We start from the raw sequence: 25,606 nt of genomic DNA, 5'->3' as shown, positions 1-25,606 counted from the left end.
GTACCAGTTTTCTATTCATCCTATTTTTACTCCTAGGTATAGATCCTTCTGCTGCCATGATAATTGCTGAAGTCACCTGACTGTTTAATTCATCTACATTTCCAGAAATATCAATCTTTGTCAACCCTCCTTCACTCAACTTCTGGAACTTACCCCAATCAGCTTTTTCAAACACCCACTTTGGGATTCCGCCACCTGGTCTTACTTCAACTCTTTCACCCACTGAACACAAAACTGGGTAGTGATCACTGCCTACTGTTGAAGCAGTCCAAACTCCCCAGTTACTAATGCCAGCCAAGGTATTAGACACTAACGTAATATCTAACACTGACTCAGTTCCTGTTGTTATATCTATCCTTGTGCCGCTACCATCATTCATACACACCAAATCCCTTTCTTCCATCAAATCCTCAATTACCTTTCCATTTGGATCTGTAATCTGATCCCCCCATATTGTGCTATGAGCATTGAAATCTGCACACCACACTACTTTATGTCTGTTTTGTCCTTGTATCTTTAATAGGCTGTCCAAATCCAACCTTTTACATGGATTGTAGTAGTTAATTATAACCACTCCCTCCCCTCTCTCCCACACTTCCACCACTATGTATTCCTGATCATCTCCTTTTTCCAGTACCCTATATGGTACACCTTGCTTGATTAACATAGCACCACCCCCTCCTCCCCCTAGATTTCTATCTTTCCTTATCGTTGTATACCCATATACCACAAAGTCTAAAGTTGGTTTCAACCAAGTTTACTGAATACACACTACATCCGGTTTTACAACTGTTTCTTTAATAAAGTGCTTGAATTCCTGGCTATTGGCCAGTAAGCTCCTTGCATTCCATTGTAAAAGAATCACCATAATTAGTATTAACCAACACATGACACTTCCTGGCTTGACTGATTACTGAGGTTCTCCCTCACTTCCTCCCATGTCAGTCCTACTAACCCTAAATGGTTTACTGCTGCTTTTACCACCAGCTGAATTTTGTCACTTTTTGACTTTACCTCAGCAGTACTATCAATCACTCCTGCAATGAATGTTACTAGAGCCTTTTTGTCTACATAAATCCTGTCATTTGTTCTTTGTTGCATCTCTCGTATCCCTATTGCTCCCTGTTCATTAGGAGCATTATTCTGTTCTCTTGACATTCTTACAGCTTCTGCATAAGTGATCTTTCTTTTCACTCTTATTTCTTGAATTTTAGTCTCCCGTCTGACAACCTTACACCCACTATATGCAACATTATGAGCTCCTCCACAATTGCAGCATTTTGGTTGAACTCCTGTTCCGCACTTTCCATATTCATGATCACCCCCACATCTAGTACATCTCCTCTGTCTTTCACAGTTTTTAGCCACGTGTCCAAACCTTTGACAATTATAGCACCTCAGTGGCTTTGGCACATACACCCTTACTGGGTAGCTCATGAAACCCAGGAACACCTTCCTTGGCACTCTCTCTTCTTCAAATTCAATCAATACTGATTCACTTTCCTTTTTCACTCCCTCCTTTGTTGTTTTCAGTCTTTGAACATTCATTACTTTCCCTCCTTTGATATTCCTCTTTATCTCCTCCATATTTATACTCATTGGTATCCCCGTGATCACTCCTTTACTACCGGCGGGCTGAATTTTAATGATTGCCTTTATAGTCTATTAATTAACGTAGACAATAGACAATAGGTGCAGGAGTAGGCCACTCGGCCCTTCGAGCCAGCACCGCCATTCACTCTGATCATGGCTGATCATCCACTATCAGTATCCAGTTCCTGCCTTATCTCCATAACCTTTGATTCGGTTATCTTTAAGAGGTCTATCCATCTCTTTCTTGTAATTTATTAATTTAATAGGTTATGGGAAAGCCCCGTGTTTCTTGCTCGAACTGTGCACTCCTGGTGAGGAGGGAGTCCCGGGATTTGGATCCAGCGAAGATGAATCTATGTTTGTCACCAAAGACACTTGCAGATTTCCACAAGATGAGTGTTCTGACTGGGTGCATCACTGTCTGTGTGGGGGTGTGGGGGGCTTTCTGCAGGGAGTTGTAAACTCAGTCAGCTCCATCACGGGCACCAGCCTCTGTAGTGTCCAGGACATCTTCAAGGAGTGGCGCCTCAGAAAGGCAGCGTCCTTCATTAAAGACCCCCATCACCCAGGAGATCTGATAGAGGTATACAAAATTATGAGGGGTATAGATACGGTTAATGCAAGCAGGTCTTTTTCCACTGAGGTTAGGTTAGACTACAACCAGAGGTCATGGGTTAAGGGTGAAAGGTGAAAAGTTTAAGGGGAACATGAGGGGAAGCTTCTTCACTCAGAGGATGGAGAGAGTGTGGTACGAGCTGCCAGCGCACGTGGTGCACGCGAGCTCGATTTCAATGTTTAAGAGAAGTTTGGACAAGTACATAGATGGCAGGGGTCTGGTCCCGGAGCAGGCTGATGGGAGGAGACAGATTAAATGGTTTAGGCTTGGACTAGATGGGCTGAAGGGCCTGATTCTGTGCTGTGCCAGCTTCTTCCCCTCTGCCATCTGATTCCTAAATGGACATTGAACCCGTGAACACTACCTCACTACTTATTTTTGAACTCTGTATTTAATATAACTATTTTATATATATACTTCCTGTAATTCACAGTTGGTATTATAAGTCATAGTCATGGAAAAGTACAGCACAGAATCAGTCCCTTCAGCCCATCTAGTCTGTCCCAAACCAATTAAACTGCCTACTCACATCGACCTATGCTGTAGCCCTCAGTACCCTCAGAGTGAAAGCTCCCCTCATGTTTCCCTTAAACTTTTCACTTTTCACCCTTAACCCGTGACCTCTGGTTGTAGTCCCACCCAACCTCAGTGGAAAAAGCCTGTTTGTATTTACCCTATCTGTACCCCTCGTACTTCTGTATCTTCAACATTCCCAGGAATGAAGTCCTAACCTATTCAATCTTTCCTTATAACTCAGGTCTTCCAGACCCGGCAACATCCTTGCAAATTTTCTCTGTATTCTTTCAACCTTATTTACATCTTTCCAAAACTGCACACAACACCCCAAATTAGGCCTCACTGATGTCTTATACAACTTCAACATAACATCCCATCTCCTGTACTCAATACTTTGATTTATGAAGGCCAATGTGTCAAAAACTTTCTTTATGACCTTCTCAACCTTTGATGCTGCTTTCAATAAATTATTCCCAGATCCCCCTGTCCTACCGCACTCTCAGCGCCCTACTGTTCACTGTGTAAGACCTGTCCTGCTTGGTCTTTCTTAAGTGCAAGACCACACACTTGTCTGCATTAGATTCCATCTGACATTTCTCAGCCCACTTTTCCGGATTGCCAAGATCCCTTTGCAAGCCTTGATAGTTTACCTCACCGCTGACTACACCCCCAGTCTTGGTGTCATCCACAAATTTGCTGATCCAGTTAACCACATAATCACCCAGATCGTTGATACAGATGACAAACAGCAATGGACCCGCACTGATCCCTGCAGCATTCCACCAGTCACAGGCCTCTGGTTAGAGAGGCAACCCTCTACTACCGCTCCCTGGCTTCTCCCACAAAGTCAGTGTCTAATCCAATTTAATCCCTCATCTTGAACGCCGAGGAACTGAACCTTTTTGACCAACCTCCCATTCAGGACCTTGTCAAGTGCCTTGCTAAAGTCCACGTAGACAAAATCCACTGCCTTTCTTTTATCCACTTTCCTCCTGACTTCCTTGAAAAACTCTATGATTGGTTAGACATGACCTACCAAGCACAAAGCCACGATGGCTATCCTTAATCAGTCTATCCAAATACTGTGATATCCGGTCCCTTAGAATACCGTTCTCACTACTGATGTCAGACCTGCTGGCCTATAATTCCCTGGTTTATGTTTACAGTTTTTTTTTAAACAGCTGAACGACCTCAGCTATCCTCCAATCCTCCGGTACCTCTCCTTTTGCTAAGGATGATTTGAATCTCTCTGCTAGGGCCCCGGCAGTTCCTGCATTTGCCTCCTGTAGGGTCCGAGGAGACACTCTGTCAGGCTCTGGGGATTTATCCACCCTGATACGCCTTAGAATAGCAAACAGCCCCTCCTCTGTAATCTGTAAAAGGGTCCACGAGGTGGATACTGCTTCACTAGACTCTGTGTCTGCCTCCTGAGTAAATACAGATGTAAAACATCCATTCAGCATCTCCCCCAACTCTTTAGGCGGCACACATGGATTACCACTCTGCTCTTCTCAAGAACCAATTTTGTCCCTTGCAATCCTTTTGCTCTTAACATATTTATGGAATCCCTTCAGATTCTGCTTCACTGTGTCTGCTAGAGCAGCCTCATGCCTTCCTGTAGCCCTCCTGATTTCCTTCTTAAGTGTTCTTTTGCATTTCCTATACTCCAGAAACACCTCATTTGTTTCTACCTGCCTATAGCCTTTTGTTTTTCTTAACCAGGGCCGCAATATTTCTTGAAAACCAAGGTTCCCTAAACCTGTTATCTTTGCCTTTTATTCTGACAGGCACAGACAAGCTTAGTACTCTCAAAATTTCACTTTTGAAGGACTCCCACTTACCAAGCACAGAAAACTGCCTGTCCCGATCCACACTTGCCTGGTCCTTTCTGAGACCATCAGAACTGACCTCTCTCCAATTTAGAATCTCAACCCGAGGACCAGACCTGTCCTTTTCCATAATGACCTTGAAACTAATGAACATTGTGATCACTAGATGCAAAGTGTTCCCCTACACAAACTTCTGTCACCTGCCCTGTCCCATTCCCTAACAGCAGATCCAGTATCACACACCGTCTTGTTGGGATTTTACGTTCTGATAAAGAAAACTTTCCTGAACACATTTGACAGACTCTACCCCATCTCGTCCTCTTACAGTCTGGTACTCCCAGTCAATATGTATAAAGTTATAATTACCCCCCCCCTCCCCCACATCACAACCTTTTGGAACGCTGCTCCATATGAGGTCATTACCCTCGGCCACTCGGCTCTATAACGAGTCAACCTATAGCCGGGGAAGTGATGATTGTTTGAGGTAACTTATTTTTTTTTTATTCTTTCTTACTTCTTTGTGTTGGGCACGTGGCCAAGTGGTTAAGGCACTTGTCTAGTGATCTGAAGGTTGCTAGTTCGAGCCTCAGCTGTGGCGGCGTGTTTGTGCCCTTGAGCAAGGCACTTAACCACAAATTGCTCTAGTGCCTGTGTGAGGCATGGCGCCCCACACAGACTTCCAATCTGCGCCTTGTAAGGTGTGAAAATGCCCGACGCAGGCCTCTCATGGTCTGAGTCAACGTTCCCTCCCTCCTCCCTTCTTATTTCTCTTCTGATATTTGTATATCTGTGCACTTGTAATGTTACTGTGATGCTGTAATTTCCTCTGGGATCAGTAAAGTATCTGTCAATCTAACCTTTTGCTTCTTGCAACAATCGCCAGTTTCTCTGCAAGTAAGTTCCCCTAAATTACCGTACTGCAAAGTTAACAAGCTGGTGCTAATAATTCTGATCCTGATAAGACTACTGACTTATTTCCAAGATGGGGTGGTGGAGGTGAATGGGGATGTGGGAGGAGAAACACAAGGTTAGAATAAATGGGTGGCTGGGGATAATACAGATTTGGTGGGCTGAAGGGCCTGTTTCTGTACTGTACTACGAGTATGTGATGACTTGCATGCAGGGTGGCTCGGTAACGTAGTGGTCAGCACGACATTTTACGGTACCGTCGACCCGGGTTCGATTCCCGCCACTGCCCGTGAGGAATTTGTACGTTCAAACCCGTGACTGCGTGGGTTTCCCCCGGGTGCTCCGGTTTCCTCCCACAGTCCAAAGTGTTAATGATTTGGGCCTCTCTCTCATTAAAAAAAAAGGCCTTTTTGCCCACAGAGCTTCCGTTCACTGGAAGTTTTTCGTTTCCCATAGCATTTTCTGGAGGGAGGAGAAGATGGCGGCGTGATGCAGTGCACAGCCGTTCTGAATGAATATCGATATGTGTAACTAGGGGGGCAGTGCATCGATCCAGATTTGATGGGGACAGCCGTGAAGTGCAGAGGAACATCTGGAGCAACTTCTGAAATGCCTGCTTCGCTGCTGCTGCTACTGCGCGATCGAGAATCTCAGGAAACGTAGCCCCAAATCCTCGGCTTTGCCTATTGCCTGTTGCCGGGGCTGAGGTCGAAACGCTCAGCAGAGATGGTGCTCGGTGCATCGGTGTCGGGAGGTGGTTGGAGGCTCGGAGTTTTTCGGACGGACTTGGAGTCGGACTGTGGTCAGATGCTTCCGGGATGCTGTATCGGCAAGTTGGTGGTGCTGGAGGTTTACCGTCTGCGTGACATGATGGGACTTTTGAGAGACTTTTACTGTGCCCATGGTCTGTTCTTTATCAAATTACTGTATTGCTTTGCACCGTTGTAACTATATGTTATAATTATGTGGTTTTTGTCGGTTTTTAAGTCGGTTTGTCATGTGTTTCTGTGCTATCATTCTGGAAAAACATTTTTATCATTTCTTAATGCATGCATTACTAAATGACAATAAAAGGGGACTGCGTGTCCTCATAATCATTCTCTGTAAACTCGAGGGAACATTGTGTGCGAAAATCCCAGGAGGTCAGCAGTTTCTGAGATACTCAAACCACCCCATCTGGCACCAACAATCATCCCACTGTCACATTTCTTCCCCATTCTGATGTTTGTTCTGAACAACATTGAACCTCTTGGCCATGTCCGCATGCTTTTATGCATTGAGTTGCTGCCATGAGATTGGCTGATTAGATATTTGCATCAACGTGCGGGTGTGCCTCACCAAGTGGCCACTGAGTGGACCAGAAGGTATATATTTATTTATTTTATTGAGATTCGGAGGCCTCCGTCAGTCACGGTTGACCATGGGTGTTGTGTCGTAGCTGTCTAGACACGCAAGCCCGGGCAGTATGATATGGAGAGCAAGCTGTTGCCCGTGTAGCAAGCTTCCCCTCTCTATGCATCTGATGAACCCAAAGGAACGGGAGAGACCGATGCAGTTTGGTACCAACAGCGTTGCAGGAGTTGCCAGTCAGCATTGAACTCAACGCAGGACTGCCTCAGGGGCTCCAGCTCCAGATTTTCCCCCCTGGGTTCACTCCTGAAGCCGTTCCCCTGAGCGGGTGTAGCCGCAAGGCAGCGGATGTCGGAGATCAGAGTTTTCCTTCTCCTAGATGAGTTGCCAACTATAGCTGACAAGCCCAGTCTGCCCGAAGCGACCGGTTTTAAGGCGCCAGTAACTCACCTTTGCCCCTTCTCCTGTCAGTAGAAATGGTTCCGCCGGGCTTGGTAGCTAAGCCACCAGTGAAGGCCGGGAGCCGGACTTGGTTGTCAGAGGCTGTTTGAAGTGCACACCATTGGGAGCATTTAATAGGCAGTGGGGGCTTGTCCCCACTAACACTCCCGGCTATACCAACCTGAAGGAACCATTTTATTGAAATAAAACATTGAATTGGCCCTTTGAGGCACGCTGCCCTACGACCCCCGATTTAACCCTTGTCCAATCACGGGACAATTTACAACGACCAATTAACCTACCAACTGGTACATCTTTGGACTGTGGGAGGAAACCTACACAGCCATGGGGAGAGCGTACAATTGCCTGACAGATCGCACCGGGACCCACTGTGATAAGAAAACAAGTCCCCTTCAAATGAATTAACGGCCACTTTAAAGTCCACGCAAGTCAGAAACCCGGATACAAAAGTGTCAACAAAAGTTTGTGAAAAAGGTCACGACTGCGCTCTAAATTGGCCTGATTGGAAATATCCTGCATGCAGCATTGCCAAAACATCATGCTTATTTAAGAAATATGACAGAAATTAACCTCCGATTGGCTGAGGACCAACTGCAAGGTTCACAAAGGGCCCGCTGACCCTCCTCGTGCTGACTGACGTCGGCCGTACTGCTATGGAGTTGTAAAGTGCAGAAGCAGGCCACTCGGCCCATTCGGATCCAAAGTCGAGCTAGTCCCATATGTGTTTGGCCCTAAACCTTTCTTATCCGAATCAGGTTTATTATCTCCGGCATGTCTCGTGAAATTTGTTAACTTAGCAGCAGCAGTACAATGTGATACTTGATAACATAGAAAGAGAAAAAAAAGTAAGTAAATCATTTACATTAAATATATCTATGTCTATTGAATAGATTAAAAATTGTGCAAAAACAGAAATATGTATATATTTTAAAAAAGTGAGGTGGTGTTTATGGGTACAGTGTCCTTTTAGGAATCGGATGGCAGAGGGGAAGAAGCTGTTCCTGAATCACTCAGTGTGTGCCTTCAGGCTCCTGTACCTCCCCCCGATGGTAACAGTGAGAACAAGGCATGTCCTGGGTAGTGGGATTCCTTTCTGAGGCTCCTTGAAGATGTTCTGGACACTACGGAGGCTGGTGCCCGTGATGGAGCTGACTGAGTTTACAACTCTCTGCAGCTTACTTCGATCCTGTGCAGTAGCCCCTCGACCCCCCCATACCAGACGGTGATGCAGCCAGTCAGAATGCTCTCCATGGTACATCTATAGAAGTTTTCAAGTGTCCTCAAACTCCTAGTGAAATAGAGCCGCTGTCTTGACTTCTTTATTGTTAAGTTGTTAAACAATTTCCCCCGGGATTAATAAAGTATGACTATGACTATGACTAAATTGGGACCGGGCTAGATCCTCAGAGATCTTGACTCCCAGGAACTTTAAATTGCTCACTCCCTCTCCATGTCTGATCCCTCTATGAGGACGGGTGTGTGTTCCCCCGTCTCGCCCTTCCTGAAGTCCAAAATCAGCTCTCTGGTCTTACTGACGTTGAATGCAGGTACCTGCCCGAGTGAATTTTAAACACTGTTAATGCACCCAGTTCTGCCACTTCCTCCGGCACCGCGGCCTGGCGCGGAGTCTCCGACACGGAGGGAGGGAGGAGCCTGCGGGAAGTGGCAGACGCAGCCACAGTCCATCGCGGGCAAAGCCCCCACCACCACTGAGCATGTGTCCAAGGAGGGGAGGCGTGGAGCGAGCGCCCACGCTGTGGGAGGGGTGGGACAGGGCGGGAATGCTGCACCGTTGGAGGGGAGAGAGGACACCCCGCTGGGGAGTCAAGGACAGAAAGAGCAGAGCGAATGAAAGTCCCATGAGAGAAGCGTGACCTGTCTTCATGCAGGAGGCTCGACTTCGTTAGAAGTTTGCGCGTCGCCGAAAAACTTTGACAGACTTCTGTTGAGGCACAAATGGGGAGTATCCTGACTGGATGCATCACAGCCCGGTAGGGGAACACCTATGCCCAGGGAAGGGACAAAGCTACAGAAAATAGTGGAAACAGCCCAGTCTGTCACAGGAAAAGCCCTCCCCACTGTTGAGCACATCTACAAGGGCCCCCGCCACCCAGGTCGTGCTCTCTTCTCGTTGTTACCACCGGGAAAGAGGTCCCACACCACCAGGTTCAGGAACAGTTCTTACCTTTCAAACATCAGGCTCCTGAACCAGCGTGGATAACTCCACTCACCTCAACCCTGAACTGATTAGATAAGACCATAAGACATAGGTACAGAAATTAGGCCATTTGGCTCATTGACTCTGCTCCGCCATTCAATCATGGCTGATCTTTTTTTATTCCCCTCCTCAGCCTCACTTCCTGGCCTTCTTGTAACCTTTGATGCCGTGTCCAATCAGGAACCAAGCTCTGCCTTAATGACCTGGCATCCACAGCTCCCTGTGGTAACAAGTTCCACAAATTCACCACCCACTGGCTAAAGAAATTTTTCCGCATCTCTGTTTTAGATGGATGCCTCTCTATCCTGAGGCTGTGCCCTCTTGTCCTAGACTCCCCCACCATGGGAAACATCCTTTCCACATCTACTCTGTCTAGGTCTTTCAATGTTCGATAGGTTTCAATGAGATCCCCCCACTTCATCCTTCTGAATTCCAGCGAGTACAGACCCAGAGCCATCAAATGTTCCTCATATGATAACCCTTTCATTCCTGGAATCATCCTTGTGAACCTCCTCTGGTCCCTCTCCAATGCCAGCACATCTTTTCTAGGATGGGGGGGCCCAAAACTGTTCACAGTACTGAAGGTGAGGCCTCACCAGTGCCTTATAAAGCCTCAGCATCACATCCCTGCTCTTGTATTCTAGACCTCTTGAAAGGAAGGCTAACATGGCATTTGCCTTCCTCACCACTGACTCAACCTGCCAGTTAACTTTCAGGGTGTTCTACACAAAGACTCCCAAGTCCCTCTGTATCTCAGATTCCTGGAATTTCTCCCAGTTCAGAAGATAGTCCATACATTTATTTCTACTGCCAAAGTGCATGACCATGGATCTTCCAACCTATGGACTCACTTTCAAGGACTCTACAACTCATGTTCTCGGTATTATTTATTCAATATTTCCACAATTTGTCTTCTTTTACACATTTTTTTCTGACAGTCTTTGCTATTTATAATTTCCCTAAATTCTACTGTATTTATTTTCCTGTGAATGCCTGCAAGAAAACGAATCTCTGGGTAGCGTACGGTGACCTATACAGGATGAACTTCATTAATACTTTTTCTTTGACCTTGACTTAACGAACGCCAACGCACCATACGCCCTCTGTGGGTCAAAGTTACCCAACCGTTCGTTTTAAATCTTTCTTTCTCCTCTCACCTTAAACCTGTCCCCTCTCGGTTCCCCTTCCCGAAGGGAAAGACCGTGTGCATCCTGTGCCCCTCACGGTGGCAACAAATCCTGCTTGCCTGCCTGGCTCTCCGTTGGCTCCCCGTGCAAGTCTGCCTTGGTTGGCGGGGGGGGGGGGTTCACGATTAGTTGTGGTTGTGAGTCCTTGGTGGTTAACTGACCCGTTAAGTGCCCGCGTCATGTACGAGGCCTGGGGCGGTGCGGTACAGTGGCATGGCGGGCAGAACCACTGTCTCAAGTGCCCAGAGACCCAGGTTCGATTCCGACCTCGGGTGCTGTTCGGGTGGGGCTTGTACGTTCTCCCTGTGATCCTGTGGGTTCCCCAACCACCACCGACCCCCCCCCCACACACTCATTACTCTGGTATTCCCCCCCCCATCAAATCCCAATGTCATGCTGACTGGTGGGTTCATCTGACCATTGTGTTTAGGGAGGGGGCGGTAGAGTTACAAGTTACAGGAAAGTTAGTGGGGAATGGGCCAGTAAACTCTAAATGGGCCACATGTACTCCCCTTTCCATCTTAAGGTGATATACAGATGAAGAGCAAGAAGATATGAAGAATGACGGAACAAGGCCCCTCTAGCCCACTCTCTGTTCAATTCCAATGTGACCTCGGCTCTGCGGCCCTGCCCACCCTTGATAACATGTCTTGGTCGTAGGATCGTAGAGAAGTACGGCACAGAAACAGGCCCTTCAGCCCATCTATCTATGCTGACTCCCATCGACCTGCACTGGGACCATAGCCCTCCGTCCATGTACCTATCCAACCTTCTCTTAAACGTTGAAATCGAGCTTGTGCTGGCAGCTCGTTCCACACTCTCACCACACCCTCTGAGTGAAGAACTTTCCCCTCCTGGTCCCCTTAATCTTTTCACCTTTCACCCTTAACCCATGACTTCCAGTTGCAGTCGCACCCAACCTCAGTGGAAAAAACCTGCTTGCATTTGCCCTATCTATACCCCTCATAATTTTGTATACCTCTATCAAATCTCCTCTCAATCTTCCATGTTCCAAGGAATAAACCCCTATCCTATTCAGTCTTTCAATATAACTCAGGTCCTCCAGACCCGGCAACACCCTTGTAAATTTTCTCTGTACTCTTTCAACCTTATTTACATCTTTCCTGTAGGTAGGTGACCAAAACTGCACACAATACTCCAAATTCGGCCTCACCAACGTCTGATACAACTTCAACGTAACATCCCATCTCCTGAACTCAGTACTTTGACCTTTGAGGGCCAATGTGCCAAAAGCTTTCTTCATGACCCTATCTACCTGTGATGGCATTTCCAATGAATTATGGACTTGTATTCCCAGATCCCCCTCTGATTTCAGTGACCTACTGTCCACTGTGTAAGACCCACCCTGGCTGGTCCTACCAAAGTGCAACATCTCACACTTGTCTGCATTAAATTCTACCTGCCATTTTTCAGCCCATTTTTCCAGCTGATCCAGATCCCTTTGCAAGCCGTGATAGCCTTCCTCGCTGTCCACCACACCCACAATCTGCAAATTTACTGATCCAGTCAATCACATTATCATCCAGATTGTTGGTATTGATGACAAACAGTAACAGACCCAGCACCAATCAATGCGGCACTCCACGAGTCACAGGCCTCCGGTCAGAGAGGCAACCATCTACTACCATGCCCTGGCTTCTCCCACAAAGCCAATGTCTCATCCAATTTACTACCTTAACTTGAATGCCAAGTGACCGAACCTTCTTGACCGACCTCCCATGCGGGGCCTTGTCAAATGCCTTGCTAAAGTCCATGTGGACAATATCCACTGCCTTGCCTTCATCCGCTTTCCTGGTAACTTCCTTGAAAAAAAACACTACAAGATTGGTTAGGTGTGACGCATCGTGCATGAAGCCACGTTGACTATCCTTATGCAAACAAGAGAAAATCTGCAGATGCTGGAAGTCCGAGCAACACACACACACAAAGCTGGAGGAACGCAGCAGACCAGGCAGCATCTATGGAAAAGAGTAAACAGTCGACGTCTCGGGCTGAAACGCCTCGGCAGGACTGGAGAGAAAAACACAAGGTGATGGGTGAAACCTGGAGGTGGAGGGATGAAGTGAAGAGCTGGGAAGTTGACTGGTGAAAGAGACAGAAGGCCATGGAAGAAAGGAAAAGCGGGGAGAAGCAGTCCACTTCTGTCCAAATACTTGTATATCTGGTCCCTCAGAATACGTTCCAATAACTTTCCCGCAACTGACGTCTGACTCACTGGCCGATAATTTCCTTGTTTATGTTTAGAGCCTCGCATAAACAGTGGAACAACGCGGGCTGTCCTCCAATCCTCTGGTACCTCTCCTGTTGCTGAGGATGATTGAAATGTCTGTCTCTGCGAGGTTGGTGACGCACTTTGGCCTCTCAAGCCCGCTCCCCTTTCGATAAGTTCTTGACCTCAGCTCTGTGTTCCTGCCCACACTTAGTAATGTGCCTTGGACTCTCTTGCCGATCTGTCCTCGACTGCAGCAACCAATAATTCAGAGGCCAGACCTCCAGTGCTGTGTGTGTGTGTGTGTGTGTGTGTGTGTGTGTGTGTGTGTGTGTGTAATGTTCTCCTCTGTGATCACCCGCCACCCCCCCAACCCCAGGTGCTCCATTTGCCTCCACAACCTGTGGATCAGGAGGATAATTGCTCCCCCCCATGAACCAGCGTGTGGGCGAGGTATAGAATTTGGGAGGGACTGATGAGAATGTGGGGAGAGTAAAAACAACTCTCCACATAGGATTGGCGTAAAATGGACTGTTGACAGTACAGAATGGACACAGTGGGCCGAATGGCCTGTTTCTGCACTTCACCTCCCCATGGCCAGCTCAAAGTGCCCTCTTCCTTGCCAGAAGACCACAATCGGAACTAACATCTCCATCTCGCTGACGATCAACACTGGCGCACCTCAGGGGTGTGTGCTTAGCCCACTGCTCTACTCTCTCTCTCCGCACCCATGTCTCTGTGGCTAGGCACAGCTCAAATTTCCATCCATAAACTTGCTGGAGACACGGCAAGATCTCAGGTGGAGATGACAGGGCGATCAGGAGCAAGAGGGGTCCGAGTCCATAGGACGCTTAAAGCCACTGCGCAGGTTGACTCTGTGGTTAAGAAAGCATACGGTGCATTGGCCTTCATCAACCGTGGGATTGAGTTTAAGAGCTGAGAGGTAATGGTGCAGCTATATAGGACCCTGGTCAGACTCCATTTGGAGTACTGTGTTCAGTTCTGGTTGCCTCACTACAGGAAGGATGTGGAAACCAAAGAAATGGTGCAGAGGAGATTTACAAGGACGTTGCCTGGATTGGGCAGCATGCCTTAACCATATAACCATATAACAATTACAGCACGGAAACAGGCCATCTCGGCCCTTCTAGTCCATGCCGAACTCTTACTCTCACCCAGTCCCACCGATTTATATAACCATATAACAATTATGAGAATAGGTTGAGTGAACTTGGCCTTTTCTCCTTGGAATGACGGAGGATGAGAGGTGACCTGATAGAGGTGTAGAAGATGATGAGAGGCATTGGTCGTGTGGATAGGCAGAGGCTTTTTCCCAGGGCTGAAATGGCTAACATTTGAGGACACAGTTTTAAGGTGCTTGGAAATAAGTACAGAGGAGATGTCGGGGATAAGTTTTTCATGCAGAGAGTGGTGAGTGTGTGGAATGGGCTGCCGGCGACAGTGGTGGAGGCAGATACAATAGGGTGTTTTAAGAGACTCCTGAATAGGTACATAGAGCTTAGAAAAATAGAGGGCTATGGGTAACCCTAGGTAATTTCTAAAGTAAGGACATGTTCGGCACAGCTTTGTGGGCCGAAAGGCCTGTATTGTGCTGTAGGTTTTCTATGTTTCTATGTTCTATGTACCAGCTGGTTGAGTGGTGTTGCAGCAAATTCCTTTGCACTCGCAGTCAGTAGGACCAAAGAGCTGATTGTGAACTTCAGGAGGGATAAGACGAGGGAACACGAACCAATCCTCATGGAGGGATCAGAGAGTGAGCAGTTTCAAGATCCTGGGTGTCAACTTCCCTGAAGATCTATCCTGGGCCCAACATATCGATGCAGCTACAGAGAAGGCACGAAAGGGACGATATTTCATTAGGAGTTTAAGGAGATTTGGTACGTCACCAAAAAAAAATTATTTCTACAGATGTACCTTGGAGATCGTCTTAACTGGCTGCATCACCGTCTGGTATGGGGGTGGGGGTGGGAGCTACTGCGCAGGATCGAAGTAAGCTGCAGAGAGTTGTAAACTCAGTCAGCTCCATCATGGGCACCAGCCTCTGTAGCATCCAGGACATCTTCAAGGAGCAGTGGGCGCCTCAGGAAGGCGACATCCATTATTAAGGACCCCCATCACCCAGGTCATGCCCTCTTCTCACTGCTACCATCAGGGAGGAGGTACAGGAGCCTGAAGGCACACACTCAGTAATTCAGGAACAGCTTCTTCCCCTCTGTCATCTGATTCCTGAATGGACATTGAATCCATGAACACTACCTCACTATACTTTTAAATTTTTTGTTTTGCACTACTGATTTAACTATTTTATAAATACATACATAAATTTCACAACATATGCCAGAGATATTAAATCTGATTCTGATTCTGAGTTGGCCTCATTCGGAGATATTTGCAAGGTGAGCTGGGAGGCTCCTGTCAGTGTCCTGCGGCCAAGGTTCATCCCTTAAACTGACGTGACTTGGTCGCCGTGCCGGCGCAGTCTGTGGGACGTCTGCAGTGTGCACTGTATCCTTGGCAGCTTCCCAAGTGAGGAGTGAAAACTTGCCAAATCCCCTGCCCGGATCTCGGGTCACACCCGTGCCGGGCTGACTGTCATGGGGTTTGGAAACTGGACCGGGGGTCTTCCTGGAATAAGTATTTAAGAATTGCCCGACATACGCAGCAGGTCAGGCCGTCCCGGGTCATGAAACAAAGAGGAAACAAGCTATTGGAGGAACTCAGTGAGTCAAGCAAACGTCCCTGACCCACCGGCTCCCTCCAGCAGTTGTTACTTTTGCTCCGGGTCCCAGTCTCCCAGTTGATGAAGGTTCTGTTTAAGTTTATTCCATAAGACATGGGAGCAGAATGGGCCATTCAGCCCATCGAGTCTGCTCCAGCGTGGCTGATCTATTACCCCCCTCAACCCAATTCCCCTGCCTTCTCCCCACCCCCCCCCACTGCATAATGTTTGGTGGCCCGACTAATGCCAGCATCTCAGAGGCTCCATCCTGGGCCCAGCACCCATGAAGAAGGCTCGTCAGCAGCTCGACTTCATTCAGAATCTGAGGGGATTTGCCATTTGTCTTCCTTCGTTTCAAGGCACAGAAGCAGAATTCTTCAAACTGTGTCTGCCACACCCTTACGAATCAACCCCCCCCTTTAAAAAGCCCCACTGAATTGGCCTCCACAGCCATCCTTGGCAACGAACTCCACAGGTCCCACCACCTCGTGGCTAAAGAAATTTCTCCTCATCTCTGTTCTAAAGGGATGTCCCTCCATTCTGATGCAGTGCCCTCTGGTCTTAGAATCCGCCCACCCCACAGCAAACATCCTCTCCACATCCACTCTGTCTTGGCCTTTCAATATTCAATAAGTTTCAGTGAGATCTTCCTTTATTCTTCTAAACTGCAGCAAGTACAGGCCCAGAGCCATCAAATACTCCTCATTTGCCCCTTTATTACCCTTACCTTAACCTCTTTGCCCCTACATTAACCCTTTCATTCTTCGGATCATTCTCGTGAAAAATACAAGAAGATTGAGAGGAGATGATAGAGGTATACAAAATTATGAGGGGTATAGATAGGGGTATAGCAAGCAGGCATTTTTCTACTGAGTTTGGGTGGGTCGACAACCAGAGGTCAGAGGTTAAGGGTGAAAGGGTGAAAAGTTTAAGGGGAACATGAGGGGAAACTTCTTCACTCAGAGGGTGGTGAGAGTGTGGAACGAGCTGCCAGTGCGAGCTCAATTTCAACGTTGAAGGGAAGCTTGGATGGGTACATGGACGGTAGGGGTCTGGAGGGCTGCGGTCCCAGTGCAGGCCGATGGAAGTAGGCAGTGTAAATGGTTTTGGCACAGACTAGATGGGCTGAAGGGCCTGTTTCTGTGCTGTACTTTTCTATGATTCTATAGTTCTAACCTGTCCATAGGGGTCACAGCCCAAACTGTTAACAGTTTAATCCTCTCCATAGATGTGACCTGACCTGCTGAGTTCCTCCAGCATTTCTTGCTCAGGAGGCTACTTCTGGGTGGCTTGTAAAAACAGAAATGTGAGACCTTTGGATTCAATAGTATTCTGGGACCCCTTTTGTTCGTATGGGTATAAGTGGGCTGCTTGCAACCTGGACTATGCCATCACCTTTTTGAGATGTCCCCCATGGTGGAGGCACTGCAGGGAAATGAATCTCAGGGTGGTATACGGTGAATTTTGAACTCTGAACTTTTGAACTGCCTTGCAGCTCCAGAGATCCGGGTTTGATTGTGACCTCCGGTGTTTCCCCAGCTTTCCCTGTTCCCTCCCCAGATGCCCCTCCTTTTGTTTTTACAAAATATCTTAAGAACTTTCTACAGGGACACAATTGAGAGCATCCTGACTGGCTGCATCACTGCCTGGTATGGGAACCGTACCCCCCTCAATCGCAGGACTCTGCAGAGAGTGGTGCGGACAGCCCAGCGCATCTGCAGATGTGAACTTCCCGCTATTCAAGACATTTACAGTGACAGGTGCGATTAAAGGATCATTGGGGACCCGAGTCACCCCAACCACAAACTGTTCCAGCTGCTACCATCCGGGAAACGGTACCGCAGCATAAAAGCCAGGACCGACAGGCTCCGGGACAGCTTCTTCCACCAGGCCATCAGACTGATTAATTCACACTGATACAGTTCTATCTCTATATTGACCGTGCTGTTGTACATACTAGTTATTATAAATTGCACATTGCACATTTAGAAAGAGATGTAACATAAAGATTTTTACTCCTCGCGTATGTGAAGGATGTAAACAATAAAGTCAATTCAAATCATTATTACAAATTCATTGCTCCTCTACAAACCAGTGACTAGCAAAACTACAGCACAACTACAAAACAAACGACATTAAATTAGAATGTTTCCATCTCTGTCAATGATGACGCTAATCCCCCGTGGAGCCCAACAGTCCCGGAACGCCTCTAAGGTCACCGTGGACTGCACGTATTTCCTCTCAATGGTTACCCGGGCACGGACATAGCCCCTAAACATCGCCAGGCAGTCTGCCCGGGCAGAACCCTCCGCCACCTGCAGATAGCTATTTTCGCCAGCCCCAGGAGCAAGTTGACGAGAACATCCTCATCCCTCCAAGCCCCCCCTCTTACTGGATGACCGTATATAAATGGAGTGGGGCTAAGGTGTAACCATAAGGTGAGAAGCAGGTTCCCCCAGGGTCCTCCTGCACCCCATCGATGCGCGGGTTGGTGGGAGTGCCGGCCACTGGGTGTGGGCGAGGGGCTCGAATCTGGGAGCAGCAGGTGAGGAGGTGGCCGGGGAGGGGAATGAGTGTGGGAATGGCCTCGGTCCGTGTGCCAGCAGTGACTTGATTCCGATTCGGATTCGATTACTTATCACCGAAACACGCAGTGAAATGTGTAGTTTGCATTAACAACCAGCACACCAAAGGATATGGTGGGGGCAGCCCGCAAGTATCACCCTCCCCCGAACCTAGCCAATGCCGACAAGTTCCTGAAGAAGATGGCACCAACGAGCAACGCGACCAAAGGCGACGTCCTCCGGACGGTTCACGGCACTACTCCTTTCACTTCTTTTACACCTCCGTCTTATTTCGGATGTGGTTCTGCTGCTGGAGCCTGCGATCTGCATCGTGGCGGCGCATTCCTGGGCCGACTGAGTGATCTGGCGCCTTGCTGGCCCCTGAAGGTGAGGTTTCGAGCAAGGTGGCGGCCCAGTGGCCCGGAGGCGGTGCGCAAGCCCATGATCGGCTCTATTTCCTGCCGATTAAACCGGCAAGGAAGATTTTCAATGGGCGGCAATATTTCATAGCTTGCAGCCACTGCAGAGCCCAGAATTAACCGTAAAGTTTGTTGCCGTGTCCTGACAGTGTGGAAAAGCAAGATTTCTTTTCTCAGAGGCAGGAAGGGTGGTGGTTTCAGTCTGTTCCACCATGGGTACAGGTCTCCCCACTATGGCGGACATCTCAAGAGGCGGCATCTCAGGAAGGCGATGTCCATCGTTAAAGTTTCCCCAACATCCGAGCCATTTCGTCTTTTCGATGCTGCCATCAGGCAGCAGGTACAAGAGCTGGAAGACCCACACCTCGATATTTGACAACTACTTCCTGAGCTCTGCCACCAAGTTCTTCAACCGACCTTGAAAAACCCGAATTCTACCTCACCCAAAAGTTGCGTTAAGTTTTGATTATTTTGGTTGTTCCGTTATGTAGGATTCTGTGCAAAAAGTCTTAGATGAATATATCTATCTCACCAGGGTGGCTAAGAGTTTTGTCACAGTACTGTAGTAATTTTATGTATTGCACTGTACTGCTACCACAAAAGAAAATTTCATGAATATGCGAGAGATGATAAAATTTATTCTGATATCGATCTCTATTGTGGACGGAGAGTGGGAAGGGGGCAGGGAGAGGGGAATCATGGCTGGGGAAAAGGGGAAGGGAGAGGGAGGCACTACAGAGACATTCTGTAATGGTCAATAACCCATTTGCTTGGAATCAAATATACCCTGCCTGTTGGCTCAGGGCTGGGGTGTGTCTTGCAGCTGCACCACCCTCACCCCTCCAGCCCTGGCACTCCTTCTCTGCCACCTATCCTACGCCCCTCCTGCGGCACTCCACCCTCGCCGTTCCCAGCATCCTTTTCTCCCACCAGATTTACAGACTCACTCGACAAACTCAGAACTGTGCAAAAGTCTCAGGTACCCTCGCTATATATATGCCAGGACATTTGCACGGTACTGTATAATCTATGTTCAGTATACCGTTTGTAATGAACTGTGGTGTGACTAAGAGCTAACTTTCGTGGTATTATATACCCTGGGTATAAATGGCCTCACCGTCGCCTGAAAGAGGTTTGTATGTTCTCCCTGTGACCGCGTGGGTTTCCTCCAGGTGCTCCAGTTTCCTCCCACAGTCCAAAGATGTACCAGTTGGTAGGGTAATTGGTCATTGTAAATCGTCCTGTGATTAGGCTTGGGTTAAATGGGGGCTCAAGGGGCCAGAGGGAAATATTTTGCACTGTATCTCAATAAATTGAAAAATAAGTGCTGCCCCGCATTCAGGTGCCAACATAGCAAGCCTGTCATGCTCGGCTGAGCAACACACAACACAACAAGATGGACAACAAGCAACAGAACAGGCCCCATTCCTCTGTCCCACCTCCCTCCCACCCGCACAGGTTAACAGTCATCCAATTCCAAGGACTCTGGGCCACAGGGCCTGCAGGACAGGACTCTGGGCCTCGGGGCCTGCAGGACAGGACTCTGGACCAAGGGGCCTGCAGGACAGGATTCTGGGCCTCGGGGCCTGCAGGACAGGACTCTGGGCCTCGGGGCCTGCAGGACAGAACTCTGGACCTCGGGGCCTGCAGGACAGGCTTTGACCATCAGGCTCAGACTTCCCGACTTACAATTGACCTACCGGCTTTGATCTTCTGTCATGACCCCGCAGCTTGAACTCTGAGAGCGCCAAATGGCCAGCCCTTGTGCCTCATGCCTGCACGGTCATACACGAACCTCGGACAGCCTGATGACCATTGTAACCTTATCACTGGACTTTTGAGCGCAGGGCGGAGGTTTGGGTTCCAAATGTCTTTCGGCCCATCTTGCAGCTGGGAGTGGATTCTTGACAAGGAATTGGTTAAAAGACAGAAAGACCAGCCTGAGGTACAAATCTGAGGGACAGACCAGACTCAAGTGGAGACAACTCAAGTCAAGATTATTGTCATTTAACTATATACACACACACCGTCAAACAGGACAACTTTTCTCCAGACGAGGGTGTCCAGCAGAGTAGTACACGTAACCTAGGAAGGTAAGAATTAAAACTATAAATCAATTTTTTTTTATAGGCATCCATTAGTCTCATGAGACCATGGATTTGCGCCTTGGAAGGTTTCCAGGGCGCAGGCCTGGGCAAGGTTGTATGGGAGACCGGCAGTTGCCCATGTTGCAAGTCTCCCCTCTCTATGCCACCGATGTTGTCCAAGGGAAGGGCATTAGGACCCATACAGCTTGGCACCGGTGTCGTCGCAGAGCAATGTGTGGTTAAGTGCCTTGCTCAAAGACACAACACGCTGCCTCAGCCCAGGCTCGAACTAGCAACCTTCAGATCACTAGACCGACGCCTTAACCACTTGGCCACATGCCAAATTACACAGAATAAAGTGTATAAATTACGTTTGTAAATATTGCCAGGTACGGAACAGATTAACCAGTGACACTTCAAATGTGATGCGGCAGGGAGTTCAGAAGCCTGATGGCCTGAGGGAAGAAACTGTTTCCCATCCTGACCGTTCTTGTCTTTATGCATCGGAGTCTCCTGCCTGATGGTAGAAAGTCAAAGAGGATGCTGGATGGATGGGTGGGATCCTTGGTAATACTGAGGGTCCTGTGTACACAATGCTCCTGATAAATATCGCTGATGAGGACATTTATCAAGAGGCTGAATGGCCTTCTCCTGCTCCTAATCCTTAAGTTCATAAATTGAGGCATTCATCATGGGCAAGTGGGTGATAGGAAAATGGAGGGTTATGTAAAAGGGAAGGGTCAGATTAACGTTAGATTTGGCTAAAATGTCAGCACAACATCATTGGCTGAAGGGCCTGTACACTATTTTAACGTTAATGCAAATATCTAATCAGCCAATCGTGTGGTGGCAACGCAGTGTGTAAAAGCATGCAGACGTGGTCAAGAAGTTCAGTTGTTGTTCGACCAAACATCGGAATAGGGGAAGAAATGTGATCCAAGTGACTTCGACCCATGAAAGGGTTGTTGGTGCCAGACGGGGTGGTTTGAGTATCCCAGAAACTGCTGATCTCCTGGGATTTTCGCAGTCTCTAGAGCTTACAGAGAATGGTGCAAAAAACAAAAAATACATCCAGTGAGCAGCAGTTCTGTGGGTGAGAGGTCAGAGGAGAATGGCCAGACTGGTTCAAGCTGACAGGAAGGCAACAGTAACTTAAATAACCACACGTTACAATGGCAGTGTGCGGAAGAGCATCTCTGAACGCACAACACATCGAACCTTGAAGTGGATGGGCTACAGCAGCAGAAGATCACGAGGATACACTCAGTGGCTGCTTTATTAGGCACAGAGCAAAGGACCGAGTAAAGTGGCCACTGATTGCATTTATCACATAAACATTTTCACGTGCAGTGAAATATGCTGTTTGCGTCAATGACCAACTCAGCAAGGATGACAGTAACTCAAATAACTCCATAGTAGTTACGTGCAGAAGAGCATCTCTGAACACACGGCACGTTGACACTTGAAGAGGCAGCAGAAGACGACAAAAATGCAGAAGCATCGACTTCTCAAAGTTCTGGCTGGAGAAGCCACACCTCTTATTCTGGCGGTGTAGCCCCCAGCCCGAAGGCAATGACATCGACTTCTCGAACTTCCGGTAATTGGCCTCCCCGCCCCCCTCTTCACCATTCCCCGTTCCTGTTTCCCTCTCTCACCTTGTCTCCTTACCTGCCCATCACCTCCCTCTGGTGCTCTTCCCTCTTCCCTTTCATCCCTGGTCTTCTATCCTCTCCTGTCAGACTCCCCATTCGCCGGCTCTTTATCTCTTTCACCAATCGACTTCCCAGCTCTTTACTTCAGCCCCTCCCCTCTCCCGGTTCCATCTATCACCTGCCACCATAGTCATAGTCATAGTCATACTTTATTGATCCAGGGGGAAATTGGTTTTCATTACAGTTGCACCATAAATAATAAATAGTAATAAAACCATAAATAGTTAAATAGTAATATGTAAATTATGCCAGTAAATTATGAAATAAGTCCAGGACCAGCCTCTTGGCTCAGGGTGTCTGACCCTCCAAGGGAGGAGTTGTAAAGTTTGATGGCCACAGGCAGGAATGACTTCCTATGATGCTCTGTGTTGCATCTCGGTGGAATGAGTCTCTGGCTGAATGTACTCCTGTGCCCACCCAGTACATTATGTAGTGGATAGGAGACATTGTCCAAGATGGCATGCAACTTGGACAGCATCCTCTTTTCAGACACCACCATCAGAGAGTCCAGTTCCATCCCCAAGACATCACTGGCCTTACGAATGAGTTTGTTGATTCTGTTGGTGTCTGCTACCCTCAGCCTGCTGCCCCAGCACACAACAGCAAACATGATCGCACTGGCCACCACAGACTCATAGAACATCCTCAGCATCGTCCGGCAGTTGTTAAAGGACTTCAGTCTCCTCAGGAAATAGAGACGGCTCTGACCCTTCTTGTAGACAGCCTCAGTGTTCTTTGACCAGTGCAGTTTATTGTCAATTCATATCCCCAGGTATTTGTAATCCTCCACCATGTCCACACTGACCCCCTGGATGGAAACAGGGGTCACCGGTACCTTAGCTCTCCTCAAGTCTACCACTAGCTCCTTAGACTTTTTCACATTAAGCTGCAGATTGTGTGTGTGTGTGTGTGTGTGTGTGTGTGTGTGTGTGTGTGTGTGCATGCGCGTGTTCCTTTGTATTTCCCATACCTGCAGATTTTCTCAGGGACACTTTTTTTTAGGTATCTCCCGTGCTCAATAAAGTGGCCGCTGAGAATACATTCTGGGGTTATATTCCAGTGAGCACGGAGTCGAATTGGTTATCCAACAAGAGCCAACTGAGCCGGGCGCAGGTCCAGGCTTAGGTTCGGGATAGTCAAGTCTGGACAGTCTCCGAACATTGGCTCCCCGTCGTTCACTTGTTTTATTGTTCAAGTGTTTAGATCACAGATACATGGAACACAAAGGGAATGCTGTGAGCAGGGAGCTGACGGGAGGATTAAGGCCTGCCGTAAACATAAACAGCTTGATTCTTTAATCAGTCGTTGAGGAGAAATTTCCCTGAAAAATAATTGAAGGGATTAATTTTGGGGGATGATTATCCGCTTGGTGGACTGGAGTCTGAGATCGGGACTTGATGGTCTGTGGCAAGGGAACAATTCCTGGAAGGGGAGAGCTGCTGACCCTGATAAAACCGAGTCCTTTAAGATTAAGCTGTTACTGATTACTGATAGCGGCTGGGAAATCAGGCCTATCTCTAGATTGTGGTCGCAGAGGCTCAAGCAGGCTAGGCAGGCCGGAGGGACACAGGCTTGGCTGGTGCCAATGTTAGCTTAATCTCGACTACACCATTTCCAATAATTACACTGGACAACAATCGTTTCCGAAAGTGTCGCTTCGCCAGAATTTTTTTTTGCTCTTTACGATTGACCACTTGAAACTGAACACAAATCTAATTTCAGACTACTTGTGTCACGTAGGAATTTGGAGAAACAAGAAATTAACTTTCATTGAATATAATGTGTTTAATTCCATAACGATGCTGACGCTTAGCAAAAGTTCAACTATTGAACTATGGGGTGGGGGGTGCTGCTACTGCACAGGACTGAAAGAAGCTGCAGAAGGTCATAAATTTAGTCGGCTCCATTTTGGGTACTAGCCAACAAAGTACCCAGGGCACCTTTAGGGAGTGGTGTCTCAGAAAGGCAGCATCCATTGTTAAGGATGTCCAGCACCCTGGGCATGCCCTTTTCTCGCTGTTACCATCAGGTACTACTACTACTACATCGACTCAGGCCTAGGGGGCCGGCATCGGGCACGATGACGGACTCTCCACTTCTCCCTCTCCCTCATCAGTGTGTTCAGTTCATCTACATTAGCCACGTCGCTGTCTTCTAAGAGCGTGTTGACCATAGTCTTGGGAGGGCGCCCAGGGTTCATCCTCCCATGCTTGGGCTCCCATATGATGACTAGGCTGGCAGGTAGCTCGGGGTGGCGTAGACAGTGCCCCGCTAGTTGCAGTCTTCTCGCCTCGATTTTAGTGGTGAGCATCGGTAGGTCGTCATAGAGCTCGATGTTCGTCATGTGCTGTTGCCAACTCACGTCAAGAGCCACCCGGAGCATTCGTGTACAGCAACCATCTAGAGACTTCTGCATAGTCTTGGTGAGTGTCCGCGTCTCGCATCCGTACGTGAGAACGGACTCTATGACTGCTATGAAGATTCTCTTTATAAGCCCTCTGGTCAGGTTCGACTTCTAGATTTCTTTCATGTCGTTCATAGCCCTCCACGCCAGCGCCTTCTGTATCTTTATGTCCTTCTCCGAACTCATCATTCTTGACCCGAGCTACTTGTAGTCAAAGACTTTCTTAATGGTATCATTCTTTACGGTCTTGAGAGTACCTTCATTGCAGTTAAACGCCATGTACTCTGTCTTTTTAGCATTTAGGTGAAGTCCAACTTTATTGCACTCAATTTCCATCAGGTAGGAGGTACAGGAACCTGAAGGCACACACTCAACGATTCAGAAACAGCTTCTTCCCTTCTGCCATCCGATTCCTAAGTGGACATTGAGCCCATGAACACTACCTCACTTTTTTAATACATATTGTTTCTGTTTTTGCACGATTTTTAAACTATTCAATGTACATACACTATACATCAGTCACTGAAAGCAAGCATGCAAGTACAGCAGGCAGTGAAGAAAGCTAATGGCATGCTGGCCTTCATAACAAGGGGAATTGAGTATAAGAGCAAAGAGGTCCTTCTGCAGCTGTACAGGGCCCCGGTGAGACCACACCTAGAGTACTGTGTGCAGTTTTGGTCTCCAAATTTGAGGAAGGACATTCTTGCTATTGAGGGAGTACAGCGTAGGTTCACAAGGTTAATTCCCGGGATGGCGGGACTGTCATATGT

The sequence above is a fragment of the Mobula birostris genome, chromosome 28 (assembly GCF_030028105.1).
Source record: "Mobula birostris isolate sMobBir1 chromosome 28, sMobBir1.hap1, whole genome shotgun sequence".
NCBI classification, from domain to species: domain Eukaryota; kingdom Metazoa; phylum Chordata; class Chondrichthyes; order Myliobatiformes; family Myliobatidae; genus Mobula; species Mobula birostris.
Note: the sequence above shows the minus strand (reverse complement) of the source record.